The following is a 21,820-nucleotide window of genomic DNA, read 5'->3' on the forward strand; positions in this document are numbered from 1 at the left end:
ATTATTCCTACCCTTGAGCTTCCCATCAGAATTCGCAGAAACTCTCCTATTACAGCAGCTTTATTAGCCTAATGCGGCTCAACGTCCAACATGTCCAACATGTCCAGAACCAAGCCATCCTCATAATCACAAAAAGCTTCTTCTATTCCAGCGCTAGCGCACTTCTAGGTCAAAATAACGTGTTGTCAGTTCGCAAACTATTCCAATATAACATTATTACTTTATTGTTCAAACTGCTGACTAATCAACTTCTTTTCAACTTTATTGAGTTAAGTTGTCTCACTAATACCAAACCAACCAGATTCGCTGCAAACTATACAATTACTTGCTTCCTTCAGTTTCAACAAATTATGGAAAAATGACTTCGCATTTTTCCGCTATTTCAAACTGGAATAGTCTGCCGGATGCAATTAAGTCACTTTCTTCTTTGTCGCTATTTAAAAAGCTTCTTAAAGAGTTTCTTTTGCAGTTTTGATTCGTACACAGTAGTTGTACGAATGTGTAATTTAGCCTGTGTTGCTTTTTTGTTGTTGCATGGTTGTTTGTTGTTGGTTTTATTGAATATGTGTGTGTTTGTAGTTTTCTACTGCTAGTGGGATACAAACATTTTTTTTCAGCGTCAGTTACTTTCCAATTCACTTTGCCCATTTTCTTTTCCACTTGTTTTTCAACGTGCGCAATGCTCTCCCCTTGAACCGAATTAGTCTTTGTCCTCTCTTTGCGTAAGTTGTTTAGAGATTTCGCTTAAGTGCACTGTTTTGTCTATTCGTTTTTCCTGCAGATTCTGAATGGTTATTTTGCTTAAAATTGGGATTTGACATACAATCCAGTGTAGTGTGTCCAGTTTTCCTTATTTTTCTTTCTTTTCTCTTTCTTTTTCTTCTTTCTTTTTTTTTTCTTTTTTTCTTTTCATGTTTCTTCATTCCATCCTTTGTTTTCTTTTTTCTATAATTCTCGTTTTTTCTTTTAATTTAGTCTGTCTGGTAATGTTACGACATGAGTTCTTGGTTTGCATTGCTTTGTTGTTACTTTAGCTCTGTAAGTGTAACTCTGAGACTGTGACTATTTAAATTGTGTTCAGCTGCTTTCATTGTATTTTTTTCCATGTAATTATATATCGAGGGTCCGGTGCAGTATCAACTATGGGACCCTCGTCTGGATATATTTTTACATGTAACCTTCCTCTTTTACAAGAGTCAATAAACTTCTTCTTCTTCTTCTTAACAATGCCATTTGTCCTGGGGAAGGAGGCCTCGTTCCCACCACCACTTAAGAATGTTTAACTCTTTGTTATCTATTCATGTTTAACCTTTTGTGACCCTACCTATTTCCTGTTCAGTTGCTAGCTTCTGTGAAATGCTTTTTTGTGCCCCCTATCTATTCTCTTCATGCGCGGAGGCCACACCCATCTTCGCTTCCGCCCCAACTAGTCTCCCCAGCCACTGAATACGTTACTGTATAGTCTTCCCTTTCTTTTGAAACCGCGGTTGTCCAGTTTTCCGCATTGTTTGAACTTGCAGCCCCCGCGGCATACGTTGACCCGTCATGGTGCAACCTTGAACGCTGCTTTCTTAACACAACCCCTTTCTCTCTCTCGCTCCCCACCCCCCTCCCTTTTTGTTGTTGTTGTTGTAACAAGGCGTAGCCCGACTGTATGCGTACTCTCCTTTTCCGAAACATTTTCCCCTCCTTCTCACAGTTTTCTGGAAACCTATATAAGACATGTGTTCCAAATGTTTCGGACAGCAAAATCATGTAACTTTACTCTGATGAAGGCAAGTCCCGTTGCCGCTACGTAAGTAAACCTTGTTTGTTATTGTTCTTGCTGTGTATCCGACTCTTCACTTGTACTACTTCTGCTCGCTTTGTGAGTTTTATCTTTCTCTAAATTTTATATATATATATATATATATATATATATATATATATATATATATATATATATATATATATATATATATATATATATATATATATAGCGAATCAAAATAGGAAATGAGCGACTCGCTGAAATAAGACAGAAATAAGAGTCGGCAGTCAAGAGAACCTTCGGAAAGCAAAGGGGAGGATGTGGTAGGTGATTGAAAGAGATGCAGAATTTGGAAAGAAAGAAAGTGGAGAAAAAATGCCCGCCCGGTGGGATCCGAACCCACGACCTCCAGAATACCGGTCTGGTGCGATAACCACTGCGCTGCCAGCGGGGCGACTTTCCCCTCCACTTTCTGGGGTATTTATGTTAAGGTATTTCCGTTTCCTGTGCTTGGGGTGGTAGCCAGCGCCACTCGGACTAGTCGGGGTGAAGGGGGCCTTCTTTTTAACCCCCGTGCGGCCACTCTAGTGTCTACGACATGTTAAGAGTGGTCGACCAGCGTTGAACCCTCTTAAGCTTCCAATGGCACCGAGACTGCCAGAACAGAGGCCCTCGCTATGCATGTAGCGAATCAGAATAGGAAATTAGGGGCTCGTTGAAATAAGACAGAAATAACGGTTGGCAGTCAAGAAAACCTTCGGAAAGCAAAGGGGAGGATGTGTTAGGTGATTGAAAGACATGAAGAATTTGGAAAAAAAGAAAGAAAGTGGAGAAAAAATGCCCGCCAAGTGGGATCCAAACCCACGACCTCCAGAATACCGTCTGGTGCGATAACCACTACGATACCGGCGGGGCGATTTTCCCCTCCAGTTTTTGGGGTATTTATGCTAAGATATTTTATTTTCCTGTGCTTGGAGTGGTAGCCAGCGCCACTCGGGCTACTCGGGGTGAACGCGGCCTTCTTTTTAACCCCCGGGCCGTGACTCGAGTGTCTACAACATGTCAAGAGTGGTCGACCAGCTTTGTAGCCTCTTACGCTTCCAATGGCACCAAGACTGCCAGAACAGAGGCCCTGGCTATGCATGTAGCGAATCAGAATAGGAAATGAGGGGCTCGTTGAAATAAGACAGAAATAACAGTTGGCAGGCAAGAAAACCTTCGGAAAGTAAACGGGAGGATGTGGTAGGTGATTGAAAGAGATGAAGAACTTGGAAAGACAGAAAGTGGAAATATATATATATATATATATATATATATATATATATATATATATATATATATATATATATATATATATATATATATATATATATATATATATATATATACATACACACAAAGTAGAAGTACGCTCTTCGCAGACTTTATTTCCAACGTTTCGACCTGAGACAGGTCTTCCTCAGGAAGACCTGTCTGAGGAAGACCTTCCTGAGGAAGACCTGTCTCAGGTCGAAACGTTGGAAATAAAGTCTCCGAAGAGCGTACTTCTACTTTGTGCGTATTCCTGCAGCAACTAAGGACTCCACTTCACGAGTACATATATATATATATATATATATATATATATATATATATATAGTGCAAGAGATTCGCCCATTTAGAGGTATGCTAACAGACACTGCGAAGGACGCACTATGCTCCGTGAGGGTATGCTCTGATACGGGGCCATGGGCAATAATCTCTGCTAGCTCGCTGCATCGTGATCATCGCTCCGGCTAGTCCTCTCAGTGCCTACCTGAATACCGTCACCTGGAACGCTATCATTCCCTGCCAATAAACACCTCTTCAATTGGCGGAGTGCGCGGGTTCCTATCCTCACCGCAGCCTGGAGTTACGAAGCAGAAGTCTCCGTCGCGTCCTGTCCACTGACGACCCTCGGGAAATGGCGGCTCCTTCGCAACCCCCCATCGTCTGTTTCGGTGCATTCCGCGAGTGAGACCCACCCATGTTTTATGGCGATGACGACCAGGGCGTCGAGGATAGCCGGTCATCGTATGAAAGGGTGAGCGCACATAACAGATGGGATGACAACATGAAGCTGAACAATGTCCCATTCTCCCTCAAGCGACTCGCTGAGACGAGGTACCTGAACCACGGAGCCAACTTGCAGTCTTGGTCAGCTTTCAAGACCGATTTTCTGAAAGTATTTGGCCGCCCAGCCGTGCGGAAACTTCGCGCCGAACAACTTTTGCGAGAGCGGGTGCAGAACAAAGGCGAAACATTCACGAGTTACATAGAAGACGTTATCGGCCTGTGCAAGCGGGCAGACCCTTCTATGAGCGAGGCTGACAAGATCAAGCATATCCTTAAGGAGATAGACGACGGCGCCTTTCAGATGTTGCTGAGTAAGGATGCTCAGAGTGTCGGGGACGTCATCAACTGGTGTCAGAGCTTCGATGAGCTCCGCAAGCAGCGGCGCTCAGCGTCACAGCCGGGAGAGCCCCTTTCGGGATTGGTCGCCGGCAGCGAGGAGTCTTCCCTGATGCCCCGCAATCAAGATTTTATTCGCTAAGAAATTGCGCGTCAACTATCTCTTCTATCGTGTGCGCCCGCTGCGGTATCAGCGCCGACATTGTCTTCAGCAAGCGATACGGGAACAAGTCGCCGAAGCTCTCCCTTCGGCCTGCCCATCGGGGCCTGTGGCTGCTCCCATATCGCCGTCGCTAACCTACACAGCAGCATTGCTAGGACCTCGCCAGCAGGCACCGCTTCGTGCCCCACGATCGCCGCAGCTTACGTCAATGTCGCCGCCTCGACCACCACCTCGTGCGCCAAACGTGTGGCGAACGCCTGATAATCGTCCTATATGCTTTGTGTGTCGTGTCGCCGGCCACGTCGCCCGTTACTGTCGCCGCCAAGCCGCCTCATACGATCAGTTGTTTCAGTCGCCGTCCTACGTCGTTATGAGCCACCACTTTGCCGCCGTCGAACTCGCCTCCTGCTGCCCGACCGACATTCAACAGCCCCAGGTCGTCCTCGCCGCGTCACCGATCTATCTCGCCCATGCGTCCCCGCGTTGAGCCAACACAGGAGGAAAACTAGTCGCCGCAGTTCCTGAGGCAAGAGCTGCGTCCACGTCGAAAACCTTAAGTCTTCCATTTTCACCCCGCAATGCCATTGATGTTACTGTTGAAGGACTCGCCGTAATCGCCCTTGTCGATACCGGAGCTTCCGTGTCAGTAATCAGCCAAAGGTCTGCCGCAAATTACGCAAAGTGACGACGCCAGTGTCCGATCTCACACTTCGCACCGCCAGCGCACAACACATCCGGCCCGTTACTGCGTGCACAGCACGGGTCACCACTGAACACATCACTTACCCCATTAAGTTTATCGTGCTCACTTCGTGCTTCCACGACGTCATTCTCGGTTGGGATTTTCTGTCGACCCACCACGCCGTCATCGATTGCGCCCGTGCTCAGCTGGAGTTATTTTCAGTTCAAAAAACCTCATTGGACGAGCCCCCTGCCTCTTTTCGCCTCGTTGTCGCCGAAGACACAGACGTTCCTCCTAGCTCTGCCGTACTTGTACTCGTTCTGTGCGACTCAGTTCCCGACGCCACAGTGCTGCTCAGCCCTTCCGAGCTGTTTTGCCACCAACAATGCTTCCCGCTTCCGTTCGCAGTTTTAGAAATGCAGCGTGGGTTCAGCTCCATGTTTATTTGCAACCCCTATTCCTCTCCAGCTACACTGTTTTGTGGTGAGTGCCTGGGTCGTGTAGAAGAGATTGACGCCCTCCTCGTCACCGACGTTCCCAATAACTCATCGGACGTTTCACTTGCTCTCCTCGACCCCTCCGCTCCAGTCCCGGATACCTCGGTTTTCCTTCGCTCAGTCGACGAGAGTCTTCCTGCGCCTGAACGAAACCGACTTCTCGCCATGCTTCAAGAGTTCCTCTCGTCTTTCGACTGCCAGACATCCTCCTTGGGGCGCTCGTCTACAGTTACTCCCCACATTGACGCAGGAACTCACCCGCCATTACGACAACGGCCGTATCGTGTGTCAGCCAAAGAACGTGGCGTTATTGACAGTCATGTGGACGACATGCTTGAACGTGGCGTCATACAGCCTTCCAACAGCCCGTGGGCGTCACCGGCTGTTCTCGTCACAAAGAGGGACGGATCCATTCGCTTCTGTGTAAATTATCGCCGACTCAACAAAATAACACGCAAGGATGTGTACCCTCTCCCGAGAATCGACGACGCCCTCGACACTTTGCAAGGAGCCGAGTTCTTTTCTTCCCTTAATTTAAGGTCTGGCTACTGGCAGGTCCCCATGGCGGATGCTGATCGCGCAAAAACGGCCTTTGTAACACCAAATGGCGTGTACGAGTTTACCGTCATGCCTTTTGGCCTTTGCAACGCGCCTGCAACGTTTGAACGCATGATGGACGATATTTTGCGCGGCCTAAAGTGGAAAACCTGCCTCTGTTACCTTGATGATATTGTCGTCTTTTCTTCCGATTTCGACACGCATATTACCCGCCTTCTACAAGTCTTCAAATGCCTCACTGATGCAGGACTTCAGCTTAACCTCAAGAAGTGCCGCTTTGCTACCCGCCAACTTACCATTTTAGGTCACGTTGTGTCCAAAGATGGCGTCACTCCTGATCCTGACAAACTTCGTGCGGTCGCCGAGTTTCCTAAGCCCACCACCACCAGGCAGCTCCGAAGTTTTATCGGCCTCTGCTCGTACTTCCGACGATTCGGGAGGAACTTTGCGTCGATAACGGCACCTTTAACAAAGCTTCTGAACGGGTCCAACGACGTCGCTCATTGGTCTTCAGAGTGTGACGATGCTTTCAAAAAGCTCCGTTCTGTGCTTACGTGTCCACCGATCCTTCGCCATTTCAACCCGTCGGTCCTTACTGAGCTTCATACTGACGCCAGCGGTGTTGGCCTGGGTGCTGTGCTCGCTAAACGGAAATCTCGCTTCGACGAATACGTCGTTGCTTATGCGAGCCGGACACTCACAAGAGCAGAGGAAAACTACTCTGTCACGGAGAAAGAGTGCCTGGCTCTTGTGTGGGCCACAAGCAAATTTCGTCCCTACTTGTAGGGCAGGCCCTTCCACGTACTCACCGACCACCACGCCCTATGCTGGCTATCTTCTTTGAAGGATCCGTCTGGTCGTCTTGGAAGGTGGGCCCTTTGCTTACAAGAGTACGATATTCGAGTGCTCTATCGTTCTGGCCGCAAACACACCGACGCCGATGCGCTCCCACGCTTTCCTGTGACCGCCGACAGTGCCTTTTTGTCATCCATAGACGGAATTCTGTCCTCTCTGTCACTTGACGACATGCCTCGCGAGCAGCGCAAGGATCCCTGGATCACTTCTCTTTTGGACTTTCTGACAAACCCTACTTCGCCAAACGCCCCTCGATTGTGCGGAGACAGGCCAATCACTTCGCTATTCCTGACGAGCTTCTGTACCGCCGAAATTATAACGCAGACGGCCGGACGTGGCTCCTCGTTATTCCCCGCCATCTCCGTTCAGACATTTGCGCATGTTTTCCCGCCGATGCACAGTGTGGTCATGCTGGTGTACTGAAGACATACCGACGTCTCCGCATGCGGTACTACTGGCGTGGAATGTACACTTTTGTCACCAAGTTCGTCCGTTCCTGCGAAAAATGTCAACGCCGTAAGTCCCCACCAAACAAACCGCCGGCTCCGTTGCAGCCCCTGCCGTGTCCAGTACGACCTTTCGACAGCGTAGGAATTACCTTGACGAGCTACGCTGAATTAACGAGCTACGCTGAAACCGCCACACTACCAGCCGCTAACGCCCGTGAGGTCACCTCATTTCTCCTACGCCGGTTCATTCTTCGTCACGGTGCCCCTAAAGAGTTGCTCAGCGACAGAGGCCGTGTGTTTCTATCTGAAGTAATTGAAGCCCTGCTCGCAAAGTGCAACGTTATCCACCGCACCACCACTTCTTACCATCCACAGACCAATGGGCTCACGGAAAGATTTAATCGGTCACTGGGCGATATGTTGGCAACTTATGTTTCGGCAGACCACACCGACTGGGACCAAGTTCTTCCATACGTATCTTATGCGTACAACACCGCCACTCAAGGAACTACGGGGTTTTCGCAATTGTTTCTCCTCTACGGCCGCGAGCCGTCATGCCCGCTCGACACCATCCTGCCGTACCGCCCGGACGCACCTGAATGTACCCCCTTGTCACAGGCATCTCGGCACGCAGGAGAGTGTCGCCAGCTGCAGGGCCCTGACTTCAGAGGAGCAATCTCGCCAGAAGCAGCGTCACGACGGTGGAACACCGCCCCCTGTGTTCGCTGCCGGTTCACTTGTGTGGCTGTGGATACCCTCGACTGTTCCTGGTCTTGCTCAGAAGTTACTGTCCAAATATCATGGTCCTTACCGTGTAATCGAGAGCGCATCCCCAGTGAACTACGTAGTTGAGCCGCTCACGTTGTCTCCGGACCTTGGTTGTCGCGGTCGCGAAACTGTGCACGTCGACCGTCTCAAGGGTTACCACGAACCGATGGTTTTATCTTGCCCTTAGGTCGCCAGGATGGCTCCTTTTGTCCGCGGGGGGTAATTGTAGTTCAAAAGATTCGCCCATTTAGAGTATGCTAACAGACACTGCGAAGGAAGCGCTATGCCCCGTGAGGGTATGCTCTGATACGGTGGCCATGGGAAATAATGGGTACGTAGTGAATGGGGACTGTGAAGACGACGAGGAGATAGCACCGGCCTCGCGGAGAACGCGCCACGATCTCTGATAGCTCGCTGCATCGTGATCATCGTGACTAGTCCTCTCAGTGCCTACCTGAATACCGTCACCTGGAACGCTATCATTCCCTGCCAATAAACACCTCTTATATATATATATATATATATATATATATATATATATATATATATATATATATATATATATATATAAAAGAAAACTTTGAACAAGCTAGAAACCACGATTGTTGATTGTTGCCAACGTTTCAGCAACGAGAGCCTTCCGCCTGGCGAAGGCAAGCCTCTCTTTGCTGAAACGTTGACGGCTATCGTGGTTTCTACCCCTTGTTCGGAGTTTTCCTTTCTTGTGTTCTCTACCATCTTCCAAGTATCATTGCTCCCTATATATATATATATATATATATATATATATATATATATATATATATATAATAACCCTGTATGTCTCCTCTGCAGCACGAAAGCTTCCTCCAAAGATTTCCAGCTACGCCTATCGAGTGCTATCTGAGTCCATGTTTTTCGCCCAAATTTTCGTCGCTCATCTCGCCAAAGGGTTCTCGGTAGGCCCCTAGTGCGTTTGCGGTATATTGGCGGCAGCCACTCTATCAAACGGATGGTCCACCGGATGGTCTACCAAACGGCGACTCGCAGTACATGACCAGCCCATGCCCATTTCCTTCGCTTAAATTTACTATAATGGCCTCCACCTTGGTCTGTTTTCTAATCCATGGGGCTGTTCTCTGGTCCCTCAGCGTGAATCCTAGAATTCGGCGTTCAATGGCTCATTGTGCCGATCTAAGTTTCTTTTCAAGTCGTTTGGTGAGACCCCAAGTTTCTGCCACGCAAGTCATTACTGGAAGAACGGATTGATTAAATACAAGCTTTTTGAGTGACAGGGGAAGCTTACCAGTCAGGATGCCGGAGTTCGTACCAGACGCAACCCACCCCATGCTTATTCTGCGGGTAATTCCCCGTTCATGGTTTGGATCAGCAGCTATGGCTAGCCGAAGATATAGGTATTCGCTGACTGTATCAAAGAGCTCATTGCCTACCTGGAAGTGATGTACCTTGGCGTGCTGATTCGACATTACCTTGGATTTTTAAGCCTGCAAATGGTAAAGCATGCGCTGCAAATCCTGACTGCTCTGACTGAACAAGACAATGTCGTCTGCAAACCTTAGATGGCGGAGAAATTCGCCGCTAGTCAACCAGTGAGTTTATTTCGACATCATAGGGCCTCTGAAACCTCCTTTCGATAAAGGTAATAGGTTCATCTTAACGATAATCGACTTCCCTCAAGCTAATTTGCTGCGATTGTCCTCCCAAGTATGGATAGCATACATGTTGCGGGGAGTCTACTTGAATTATTTTCGTAAGCTGGCCTTCGAAGCAGATCGCGACAGATGTTTGTACGAGTCTTACATCAGGCTGCATGAGAAAAATGAACCTACTACTGTTAGTCAAGTCGTATTAGGTACACCCTATCATGCAATGAGCAATGACCTACTGGAAACCAGCAACGACAATCATAAAAGCTGTAGCAGGCGAAACCGAGTCGACGGAACCCTTACTTCACCACTCTGCCACTTGCCTACCGGGAAATACCACTAACAAGTTCAAGGTTTTCGCCATTCATACTAATGTACGGGCGACACTTCTGTCATTCCAGAATGTTCTACGAGAGTTTCGAACTGCTGACAAAATAGATGAGCAGGTACGCAGTACTTGCACATACAGCCCAGAGCTACGTAACCTACTTGAAGGTACTTTCATGCACGCGAAAACTCATCACGAAATTCATCACGAACTAAAAAAAGTTCAAGCAGCCGCTTTAATATGACCGCAAGGCAGCCCCATGTGAATTAAAGCCTAAAGAGAAGTTCCAAATCGAATCTTCACATGGCTAGGTGATCAGATCAGGGAAAACTTTATTGTTGCCATGGCTGTGACCATTTTCCGGTCGACTTCAGTGTCGTTCCGGCGACGGCAGGATTCATGTAGATCTCTGCGGCGTCTTCAGCCACCTGGGCTAGTGAGACATGGTTAATAGGGTCTGTGCAGAGCAGCACGGCACTGCTCCTTGTTCGTAATTTGTAATAAAATGGGGTGTTTTTTTAAGAGTTTGAAGGGTTTTTACTTCACAGGATGAAATCACATGTGGTAGGTCTGCGTATTTATGGCAAATAGGGCATCGGTTAGAGGGCAACTAGGGGTTGTAGAGTGATAGGAGGGCATGGGTGGGAAATGGAAATGTTTGAGAGGGAGGCGTCGGGTGGTGGATAGCGAGCTTTGGACAGTCGGTAGTGATCGAGCACCGATCGGTAGGTCAAGAGTCGTTCCCTATGGGAGAAGGGTTAAGGAGATTCTGTAGTGTCACTGGGCTCTCAGATTACCAGTTACCAGTTCTCGAGCAACCTCGTGTGCCGATTCATTTCCTGGGAGTTCGGAGTGGCCCGGTGCCCAAACGATATATATTTTTCGTGTCGAGAATTGGCGTGCCTGCAGGAGTAGGCATAAACGTTTTTAAGGGCAAGGACGTTTTCAAGGACGTTTGCTTTAATTTTAACCTCTCACAAATGGTAACTGCACCAACCCGCGTAACACAAGAGTGTGAAAATATTCTGGACCAAATACTAACCAGTCATCCTGAGAGCATGGTCTCGATTACTTATCTCCCCGAAATAAGTGATCATAAGGTTATCCATACCGAATTTGCATTTAAACCGTTAATTCGTCAAACCACCCAGAAAATCATTCGGCTGTACGACAAGGGGAATTATGAAGCAATAAATTTGGAGCTTAACGCATTCTTATCCAGTTTGGAAACTACTTTCTATTCCCGGTCCGTCGAAGAAAACTGGACCCTGTTTAAAGACAAGGTCAATGAATTGACTGACAGGTTTATTCCGAAATCCCACTTCCGCGCGAACTCCCAAAAGCCATGGTTTTCTAAAACTCTGAAAAGATTAGAAAACAAGAAAAAACGCCTGTTTAGATTGGCAAAAAGACTGGAAGAGCCGCAAAAGTGGAAGAAATATTACGCAGCTGAAAAAGCATATTTATGTGCAGTTCAAGACGCAAAGAATTCTTTTTTCAATGTTGACTTACCGAACATGCTGACTAACAACCAAAAAAAAATTTGGCAGGTTTTGAACCCCTCGCATACAGCCCCAATTACTCTTACCAGTGAATCGGGTCACGTTATCACCGATTATGAATGCGCAACATCTTCAACACCGCTTTCTCATCCGTGTTTACCAAAGAAAGTAACGTGTCATTCACAATACCACCCACTGTTATAGAATGTGCTATGCCACCCGTGTCGTTCACTCCTAATGGAATTGTGCGCTTAATCGAAAAATTAAAACTTTCGTCCTCTTCCGGGATTGAAGAAATCAACTCCAAGTTCCTTAAGAATACAAAATATATTTGTGCATCTTTTTTATGCTTGCTCTTCTCACAGTCACTTTTAACAGAACATCTACCAGAGGACTGGAAGAATGGGAAGGTCGTTGTAATTTTCAAATCAGGTAACAAAAACTCCCCCTTGAACTATCGTCCCATATCCCTTACCAGCGTGCCCTATAAAATCATGGAACACGTCATTTACACGCATATCATAAACTTTCTTGATTCAAACAGCTTTTTTCATCCAGCACAACATGGATTCCGCAGAGGTTTCTCTTGTGAAACGCAACTGGCCTTATTTGTTCATGATTTGCATACTAACCTGGACTGTAACTCCCAAACCTATGCCGTATTCTTAGATTTTTCCAAAGCGTTCGACAAAGTACCCCATTATCGACTGTTAATAAAACTTTTCCAGTTAAATCTTCACCCTAACATATTAAATTGGATTAGAGAATTCCTTACAAACCGCTCCCAGTCTGTGAATATCAACAACCGTACCTCTAATCCTCTTCCAGTAACGTCCGGAGTACCTCAGGGTTCGGTTCTTGGTCCCCTCTTATTCCTTATATACATACATGACTTGCCTTCAAACCTAACCTGTCAAACCCTCCTGTTCGCTGATGACTGCGTTATATATGACACTGTTACTGACATTTCAAAGTCATCCCTACAAGCCAACCTAAACTGCCTCCATGAATGGTGCGAGCGCTGGCTCATGGAACTTAACCCCAGTAAATGTAAAGTCGTTTCATTCCACCGCCGCCGCATGCCGCTCGTGTATCCGTACACAATTAATGCCATCCCCTTAGAAAATGTTCAGTCATATAAGTATTTGGGCGTCACTCTTTGTAGCGACCTTTCATGGAACATACACGTTACTAACATCATTTCATCTGCAAACAAAACACTGGGTTTCCTTAAACGCCATCTACGCCTCGCTCCACAACACGTAAAATTACAAGCATACAAATCCATTGTTCGACCGAAACTAGAATACGCATCACCCATTTGGGACCCTCGACAATCTTATCTTACACATGCCATCGAATCACTTCAAAACCGGGCCGCTAGATTTATTCACTGTTCATACTCTTCCACCGTCAGCGTATCTGGATTGAAAGCAGAATCTGGTTTACCGGATCTAGAACTTCGCCGTCGTATTGCAAGCCTGTCTTTGTTCAACAAAATTTTTCATAGTCCCTTGCATGCCCCACCTTATATCGTTCCCGCAACACGCATATCTCACCGCACGAGCCATTTGCTTCAAGTTGCTCGGCCACGTTCCCGGACCTCTACTTTTTCTGCCTCGTTCTTTCCGCGTACCGCGCCAGATTGGAACGGCCTTCCCAGTGAAATCGCAACCATTACCTGCCCATCATCCTTCATAGAAAACATCAATAAGCATTTTCTTTGTTAAATCTTTGGCTTCTATGTTTGTCATTATAATTACCCACCCCTTATGTAATACCCCCTTGCGGGTCTTTAAGGATATAAAATGAAATGAAATGAAATGAAATGAAATGAAAGTTCGGGGGTCAACTCGCCCGTTGGAGTAATTGGCAATGGCTGATTTGGAGTCGCTTATTATAGTAGTAATCCTAGGGCTGGAAATAATGGCAATAGCGATAGCCATTTCTTCGCCTACGGTTGGAAATTAAATAGGGAAGAGGGGGCTAGTGTTCGGTGGGATGAATAAACTACGACCACCGCCATAGCTTCGCGTCCTGGTTATTCTGCAGCATCCACGTAGGCTACTTCTGGACTGGAGGAGCGTTGCTTGTGTAAAGCCTGTGGTCTCCCTCGGCGCCTTTCCTCGTTATGAATCGGGTGCATGTGTTTAGGGAGGGGGTGGATTAACGGTTGGTATCGAATGAATGGGGGAATGTCGACGTAGGTGTCAGGGATGGGTGACTGAGGCCAAGACTCTGAATAATGTGGCGTCCAGTGTCACTCCTCGTGAGTCGCTCTAATTGCGAGAACCGTTGCGCTCCGATAATTTCGTCTAGTGTATTGTGAAGACCGAGCAGGAGTAGTTTGTCTGTTGAGAGTGTTTACGTTGAGAGCGCGTCCTCCCCCTCCTCCAGCAACCTCCACTTCGCGCGATAATGCAATCGATACCAAATCCCACCCTGCCAAGCGCCGCCCGCCCCACCCTTCTAAACCCTCACCAGAATACATCACTAAAGAGGAGATTGAATCACAAATGGGAGAAATCCGTGCCAATCTAGCCTAAACGGTAGCAAAACAATTAGAAGCTTTTGCCGAACTGGTAGCGACACTCCATTCTCAGAAAGGAAAATATTTGACTGCTTAGTTGCCTTTTGTTTACTCTATGTTCTTTGCGGTACACAACGTCCCTCTAATAAACTTGACTTATTTAAAGAACCTTGAATCGTTCTTAACTACGTGACCATATCATTATTGACCTCTGTGAAAAAACTCCCATCATATAGTACAAAATTTGGTCTACCAAAAAACGATAAGCACTCTCTACCAACAATATAAACGTCACCAATTATGCAGCCTAATTGTACAGCGCATATTATACACATAAAGAAGTCATACTAAGCCTTATGTTGTAATTCGCGCGAACGACAATTACGGAGTCCCTCGCAGCACTAGCACACAGTGTGTGATGAGGGTCGATCTAAGCTTGCACTTATCTGCCCACTACTTCTGTTGCTGTTTATTATTGTTATGTACAACTTTTAACCCACTCTCCTCTTAAATGTCTCAGGCGTTTTGTAGGTACAAATAAATAAAAAACTAAACAACACTTCGTTAACTGAAAATAAATCGTTAGCACTACAGAACTTGGTATGGTCATCAGCACTGGGAAACTCTGTCGGTCACTCATGGCGGGAATATTTATATTCTGTTTACACGGCGCTTACAAACAGAATTATGCAGCCCGAATTCTTACGTTTAGGTGGCAATCCTCCCACTCATTTGTCTTGCTAGAACTGCAATCACAAACGTCAAATCTGCAATTACAAGCACAGGGAAATTAAAAATAAAAACCCAGACGCGCTTTCTTTATATGTTTGTTTGAATGTAAAAACAAAAAAAAATACTCACACCAGCATCATGAACATACCACCGAGCACATACCGAACAGCACAGCTCTGATACATGTCCGGCCTGCCGATAAGCAGTAATCTTTCGGCCAAAACGAGCAATTGCAAGTACATTGAGTTTAGACAGAAATGTACACAGCATTTTATACACTTGGCAGACGACATATATGATGAAATACCGGGCAAAAGACGTTTGTTGCTAATGTCACTAGTATGTTCTTGCGAAACTATACGTCTAACGAAATGTCATTTGATACTGTAGCAGTGACCTTAAATAAAATCGCAGAGCTGAAGCTTAATTTTATAGACTTCTCCGGAACGGATATACACATCTTACATTTCTTAAAACAAAACTTTCTAATGAAATGAAAAAATTTCGTACTGTTCTTGGAGACCAACCCAAATGAAAGAAGCAGCAAATACGTTTCTGGGTAGCAGCGAAGGTGGTGTAACTTTGTAAAGATGTACCGAATTTTTTTTTCCTTGTTCTCATTAACTTTAAAAATATATATTTACTGAGAATTTTCCTTTTCCACTACAGCTGTCCGCCCTATCAGACACCTCTAACCACTCTACATCTTGTTTTTTCTTGTTCTCACCCCACTAAGCCTACCCAAACCCTGAACCCTGAACATTGGGGGGTCGAGCTGACCAGCTCAGCACCCAAGCGACCACAAGGATGAACACGTCGTCTTTTTCTCAATAAGTGTTCATTCCTACTCTTCTTCTAATTAATCAAACGTCTCTGCTGTGAAGGTTACTCAATCTGTTCAGAAGCACAGTGAATGTCTCCTGAACTCAACTTCAGAACGAACGAATTTTTCATACTATGTCATACGACATCTTCTCTTCTGTAGATCTACTGGCATTACCAGGTAGTCTCATTCGCTCTGAATGGTATAATGTTTGCTGTGTGATTCTGCGAGGTTCTTTTTGGCTATCGAAAAAAAAGTTCCTCCGTTTTGCAGGCGCCCCTTTCCATCCGGGCGATTTCCCGTGCAAGCCGGGTGAACTTCCAAAGCGTTGTAGTCACACACAAGGGCCGAGCACCAAGCCGGGTAGTCACTTGCAATTGTACCTATTTTACCGGTAGGTTCCCGGTGCCACCAAGGCACGCGAATACACATGGTGCCTTCCACAGCCACGGTGGACGCTCAACTCGCAACTGCCTGTGGAAGGACTTACCAGGTGACTCTCACCCTAATAAATAAATAAAATATGTAATAAAAAATAAAAATGAAGACATTACAATAGTGAAAAATAAAGATAAAATAAATTCCAATAACAACTAGAACAATAAAAAGAAAAAGAAAAAGAAAAAGAAAAAGAAAAAGAAAAAGAAAAAGGAAAAGAACAAAACAATTGGCTGCGTATCTGCTCCTTTCGTAGCAAGTGACGACGAAAGAAGCTAGTCAACGGGCGACCTGGGGTAGTAAATGTCTATCTTCTCTTTCCAGCTCACCTCTCGTGTTGTTCCTCTCTCGTCTAGTTCCTCCCAAGATAACAGGCTACAGTTTTGTTCAAGTCATTTTTAAATTTACCGTGTTCCACAGTTCCAAGTCGGGTGCGTCGATGTCAGCGCTGCCGTACGGCGGAGGCGCGCGTGAATCGAGGCACCCTACTTCAACGTTTATAGAACCACGTTGCCCTACTCCACGAGCGTTCCATGCGGAACGTGGAACCTGTCAAGTGGAACCTTTCGTTGATGTTGCAATTTGATTTTTTTTTTATGCCGCCAGGTAGCGCGGGCAACACCAGGCGAAGTTTTTCGACAGTTGATATAGCATTTCATTTGCTCTTACAAAAAACAAGCATCCATATTTTTTTTAATAAAGGAACACTGAAAATGTCATTTATGTGTTGATTTTCTGCTTTATTTTTGCGTAATATCTTCTTCGTGTTCAACAATGTTGACAAGTATGAACATTAACACCGAACGTAGACGTTTAGGATTGGCAGTGAGTATATAAGACTATTGCGCAGCTTCTGTTTACTTTGGCCGCGCGGCTGAATCGAGTCACAGACAGACAGACAGACAGACAGACAGACATTCGATTCGTCGTCAGGCTTCTTCGCCGGAACGAAACCGAGATGAGGCACCGAGCCGGGGAGATGGCGGAAGAACGAGCCGCACGCCTCGAGAAGCGTCGTAACCGTACAGAGAATAAAGCTATATATACAATAAAATTAACCGTACCTCTCGCTACGCACACACAGGCATAACTGAATTAAACCACAGCCAATTTTTGGGTGAGTGTAGGTGAGTGGCATCCAGTTTCGCTGAGCTATGGCAACATCAATACTAGACATGGACGCTTCCTGCAGTATTTTAACTGGATGTGTTTGCTGCCCGAAACAAGTATTTTTGTGGACGTTATGCCTGTTCACTCGCCCACTACATCCGGGATTTCGCTAATACAGCCCATTATAACCCTAATTTGGCATGTTTCCCGCATGCCACTTGAACCACCACATCTACGACATGCTCTGCACATTGCTTAAACCGTTCAGATTCTAGTCGAGCTCGTGGAGTTTGGGAAGAAGAACATGCCGGACGTGTCGCAGTCCATATATGGGCTCTTAAGATATGCGTGTTGTTTGGAGATGCAATGCCTTCCTAGTAGGTGCTAATTTCCTAATAGTACTTGCTAATTTGCTGCGTCTTCCCGTGTAATGTATGGTGCTGTGCGTCTTTTTTTTCCCTGTGACACGTCGGCCGTCCCTGTCCAACCCTTAGAACTGCGCGGCGGGATTATTTTAACGGCTGTGCTTCTGTGCAGGGAGACTGCGCAGTTGAGACAGCCTTTGCGCGTGAATTGTAAACTACGGATATTGGCACTATAGTGCCTGCGGGTGTTGCAGTTGTGGACCTGTTTTACACTGCCGTGGGGCACTGCTGTGGTTTTTGCGTGTTAAGATTATTTTAGTTTTTGTTGGGGCTTTTTATTTTAGTAAATGTTTTCTCTAAAAGACAGCAATCCTGCAATAATTTTGCTTGTGCGCCTGTTATTTCCCAGTTTTTCATTTTGTTTTGTTTTTGCCTACTTTTGCCTACGGGACGACGGAAAGAAATGGAATTCATCAACGCGCATATTTTCTTTAATGCCACGAAAGCGATCGGCGGATGAGGGGGTAGGGGGGGGGGGTGTTGCTCCCAGAAAAGTTGTACTACAATTTGCAGGCCTACCCGTACAGCTCATATCGTGCCTGCCGGAAAGCGAATGCGGCAAACCAACCCCGGGAAGCCCGACGTAATGCATCGATCCCTTGTCAGTGCCTAGATATGATTTCCTCTCTAACTGGACGATTGAGACGTTAAAAGTACCTCGTTGCGTCCATTATACATCGATGCACTCGGCACCGCTCACCGTTTTCGAAAATCGGCAATTAACTACGCCGGGCATTATAACACTCCCGAAAAATGCCACGCAGAAGTTCATTTCAACCCCGCTTTGCCGCTGAAAGGTTTGTTTCACATCGATGTGCGGCATACGCCAACTTCAAGTGCATAGCACTTTACGGGCCCAGATTGTCGTCTTAACTTGTCAATTGTCACACTATCTAGACACCGCAGTCACGCTGCGCCACGCACCCAGAATTACGCTGCGTCGCGCACGCGAATACAGGCTTCGAAAACATACCCGCTTGTCCTTCGACTCCGCCTTCCGGTCAAAAGTTAAGAGAACACTTGAACAAGAGGTTTATACAATCAAACCCGGTTATAGCGAACTGCAATATGCGTGACCATTAGTTCGATATATCCAATAGTTCAAAATAACCGAACCCGCCAATAACGAGTTTTTGTTACGAGTTCGCAGTACCAGGGACCACCTACCCCCACCCCCCCCCCCCCCCCTCCTCCTACCATCCCAGCATGCAGAAACCAACATACTGATTGATTGTGGGGTTTAACGCGCCGACGCAACGCAGGCGATGAGGCGCGCTGTAGTGGAGGGCTCCGGATTAATTTTGACCACCTGGGGATCTTTAACGTGCGCCGAAATCTCGTACACACGGGCGTTTTTGCTTTTCGCCTCCATCAGAAAAGCAGCCGCCGCGGCCCGGAAATCGAACCCGCGACCTCGTGCTCGCGAAACGAACATACTAAAGTATCCCATTCCCATACAGAAAACTATCTCTATTGCAAGCAATAAAGCTACTTTTTACTGTAACTACCTACTTTCCCAAAAAGCGGTGATTCTTATTTTTACTTTCGTTTTGGCGGCGTCAACTAGCACAGCATTCTCTACATGAGACATCATTTGCATCAGTTGCAGTCCGTGTCCTTCAATATCGAAGCAATATTGGTGGAGCACATTTACTGCCGAAAGCGCTTCCTTAAGCATCGGACAGCTTCCGCTCGCGACATCCCCCGCCTCTTTGGTGTAGAGTTCTCTATACACCATTTTCCTTGCTAGAGGTGGGCGCCGCCATTTGCTTTTTCTGACCGGACGCTAGCGCCGTCTATGAAGCGACTGCCGAAACTTCCGCGCTGGGCCACGGCCGGACTGGAGGAGCGGCGAACGCGCACATTCGCGGCATCCGACTAAAACCTGACCACAACCGCCGCCAAATCGACCTAAACGCACCCAACTGTGCTGGCAACGCTGTCTTTTTGGCCTCAAAATCTCTCCAACTTTGGTGTGAAAAATCGAGGGGCTTTGGCCATGCTGACAACGCTGACGACGTTTTTTTGTGCATTTCTTGTTTCTTGTTCGTCTGTCCGTGCCGTCCGTGCTTTCGCGGCACCGTTTCAACAGAACGGACGGACGGCTTGTACGCTGTTGTGGTTTCTGTTATTCCAGCTGACGTTCCTAGGGTGCCACCGAGCCTCACGTCAGTCTGCGCCTCAACTTCAAACATTCAGCTTCGACGACACAAAGGCGGAGACTTAGAGAGCTCGATTTTGTGGCCGTCTGCGTCGGTGGTAGCGACAAGCTCGTCAGGCGGTAAGTGTTTAGTCATGTGATATTGCGCTTTTTATACCCCGAAGAAAACACACAAGGTGTTGCTGGCTGAAGGGCTCGTGGTAGAAGTGTAGGCTCACTTTAAAGTGGGTAAGCTACGTGCCATATTTCTTGCGATTGCGCACCCGAAAGCATAGCGTCGTGATTTTTTTTTGCGGGCTCATATGCGTAACTGAGCTCGAATCTGCTGGCTATGGTGTCACTATGCTTACTATTGGTGACAGTTATTACACCGAAGTAAACGTTCACAGCCTCAGTAAGCAGAACAGGGGTTCTGGGTTGCATGCACAAATGCAAAGCGGGCACAGTTTCGGAGGTATTTATTTCGGTATCGCATGTCATCGAGACGTCGCTCACTGCTTCCATTGCAGGGGCTGGTCGAAAATTTCCACTACAGCCGGTGCACGTGTACGAGTGGCCGACGGGTGACCTGCGCTGTTTCTAAAGAGAGACAGACCTACCTCAAGAGACTGCTTGTCGATGCCTTGGGCTAAGGGCGTCACTGTTCTCGTTGCGGGTGTAAGTATTTCGCAAAATCTGCGCTTCACGGTCTGTCTTTCGTAGGGATAGTGCAGTGAAAGTATATTCCTGTTGAGAAGCTGGATTATATAAGCGTGCGTGCGTCCGGGCGTGCGGGCGTGCGTGCGTGCGTGTGTGCGTGTGTGTGTGTGGGTGTGTGTGTGTGTGTGTGTGTGTGTGTGTGTGCGTGTGTGTGTGTGTGTGTGTGTGTGTGTGTGTGTGTGTGTGTGTGTGTGTGTGTGTGTGTGTGTGTGTGTGTGTGTGTGTGTGAAAATACAATTTGCACCTGTCACCACAATTTCTGTTGTAATTTTTTAGGAAACATAATTGAGAATTCCTAGCGCTCGCATGCAGGAGTTAGAAGATGGAATGGATTCCACAGGATACATGCCGCGACTTATTCTGTTCAGGGGAAAGCGAAATGGAGACACTCGATGCTAACAATGAACAAATACTGCGTACCATGTGGTGCACCCACCTAATGCACTCACATTTGGTGCCCAAACATTGGTGTTGACTGCATTCAAAGCTGATGTTTCTTTTTTTCTTTATCGCTAAGACTGCACTACAGAGGTTGCTGTACATGGTCGTTTTAGAAGTCAGTTATTTATTGCAATTTACTAATGAAATTGCGTTTCGGCAAAAATTTCCTCAAGCAATGCAAGTGGGGTTTTAAGATTAAAGGAGCCTCAGGTAATCGAAGAATAGGTAGCCATCGCTACTTTTTTGCTAACACGGGGCACTCCTTGACCGGCGCCACATCGCCAGACGAGAATTTTTCTGACATTGCTCATGCCGTAGTCATCATCCTGAGTCTATTTGTGTACACTCCAGAACACTCCATGTACACTCCAGCCTGTCTGCTCCATTTCCGATTTCTCCTATTCTGCTTTATCCAATTCCATCTGTTGCCCATAGGTTTTCCTCTCACACTCATCCACCAAGTGTTTCGTTTTATTCAGCCTTCTCGTTCCTTGATTGCAACCTTATAGGTGTGTGCAAGTTTTTATGTAACAAAAGGTGCTTTTAAACGAGTAGTGATGCCAAATTCCTTGATAAAAAATTAGTCATAATGTTCGACTTCGATCTCTACGTACAGTGCTCAGCAATTGAAACGCGATACTCTGAGCGCATGGCTGCCGGTGCTTGTTGCGCCACAGGTGAGCGCTTGTGAAAGCGTGCTGATGCATTGTGGTATACGATGAGGGTGAGAGCGTTCGTGACGCATGCTTAGTGCATCCGGGAGACAGCCCTTCAGTGTGTGGTTCTTGGCGGCGCCATAGGGGTGCTACATGCCATGGCTTCAAAACGCTGTG

This window comes from Haemaphysalis longicornis, unplaced genomic scaffold (assembly GCF_048455015.1).
Source record: "Haemaphysalis longicornis isolate Haplotype H1 unplaced genomic scaffold, Haemaphysalis longicornis Haplotype H1 scaffold_3, whole genome shotgun sequence".
NCBI classification, from domain to species: Eukaryota; Metazoa; Arthropoda; class Arachnida; order Ixodida; family Ixodidae; genus Haemaphysalis; species Haemaphysalis longicornis.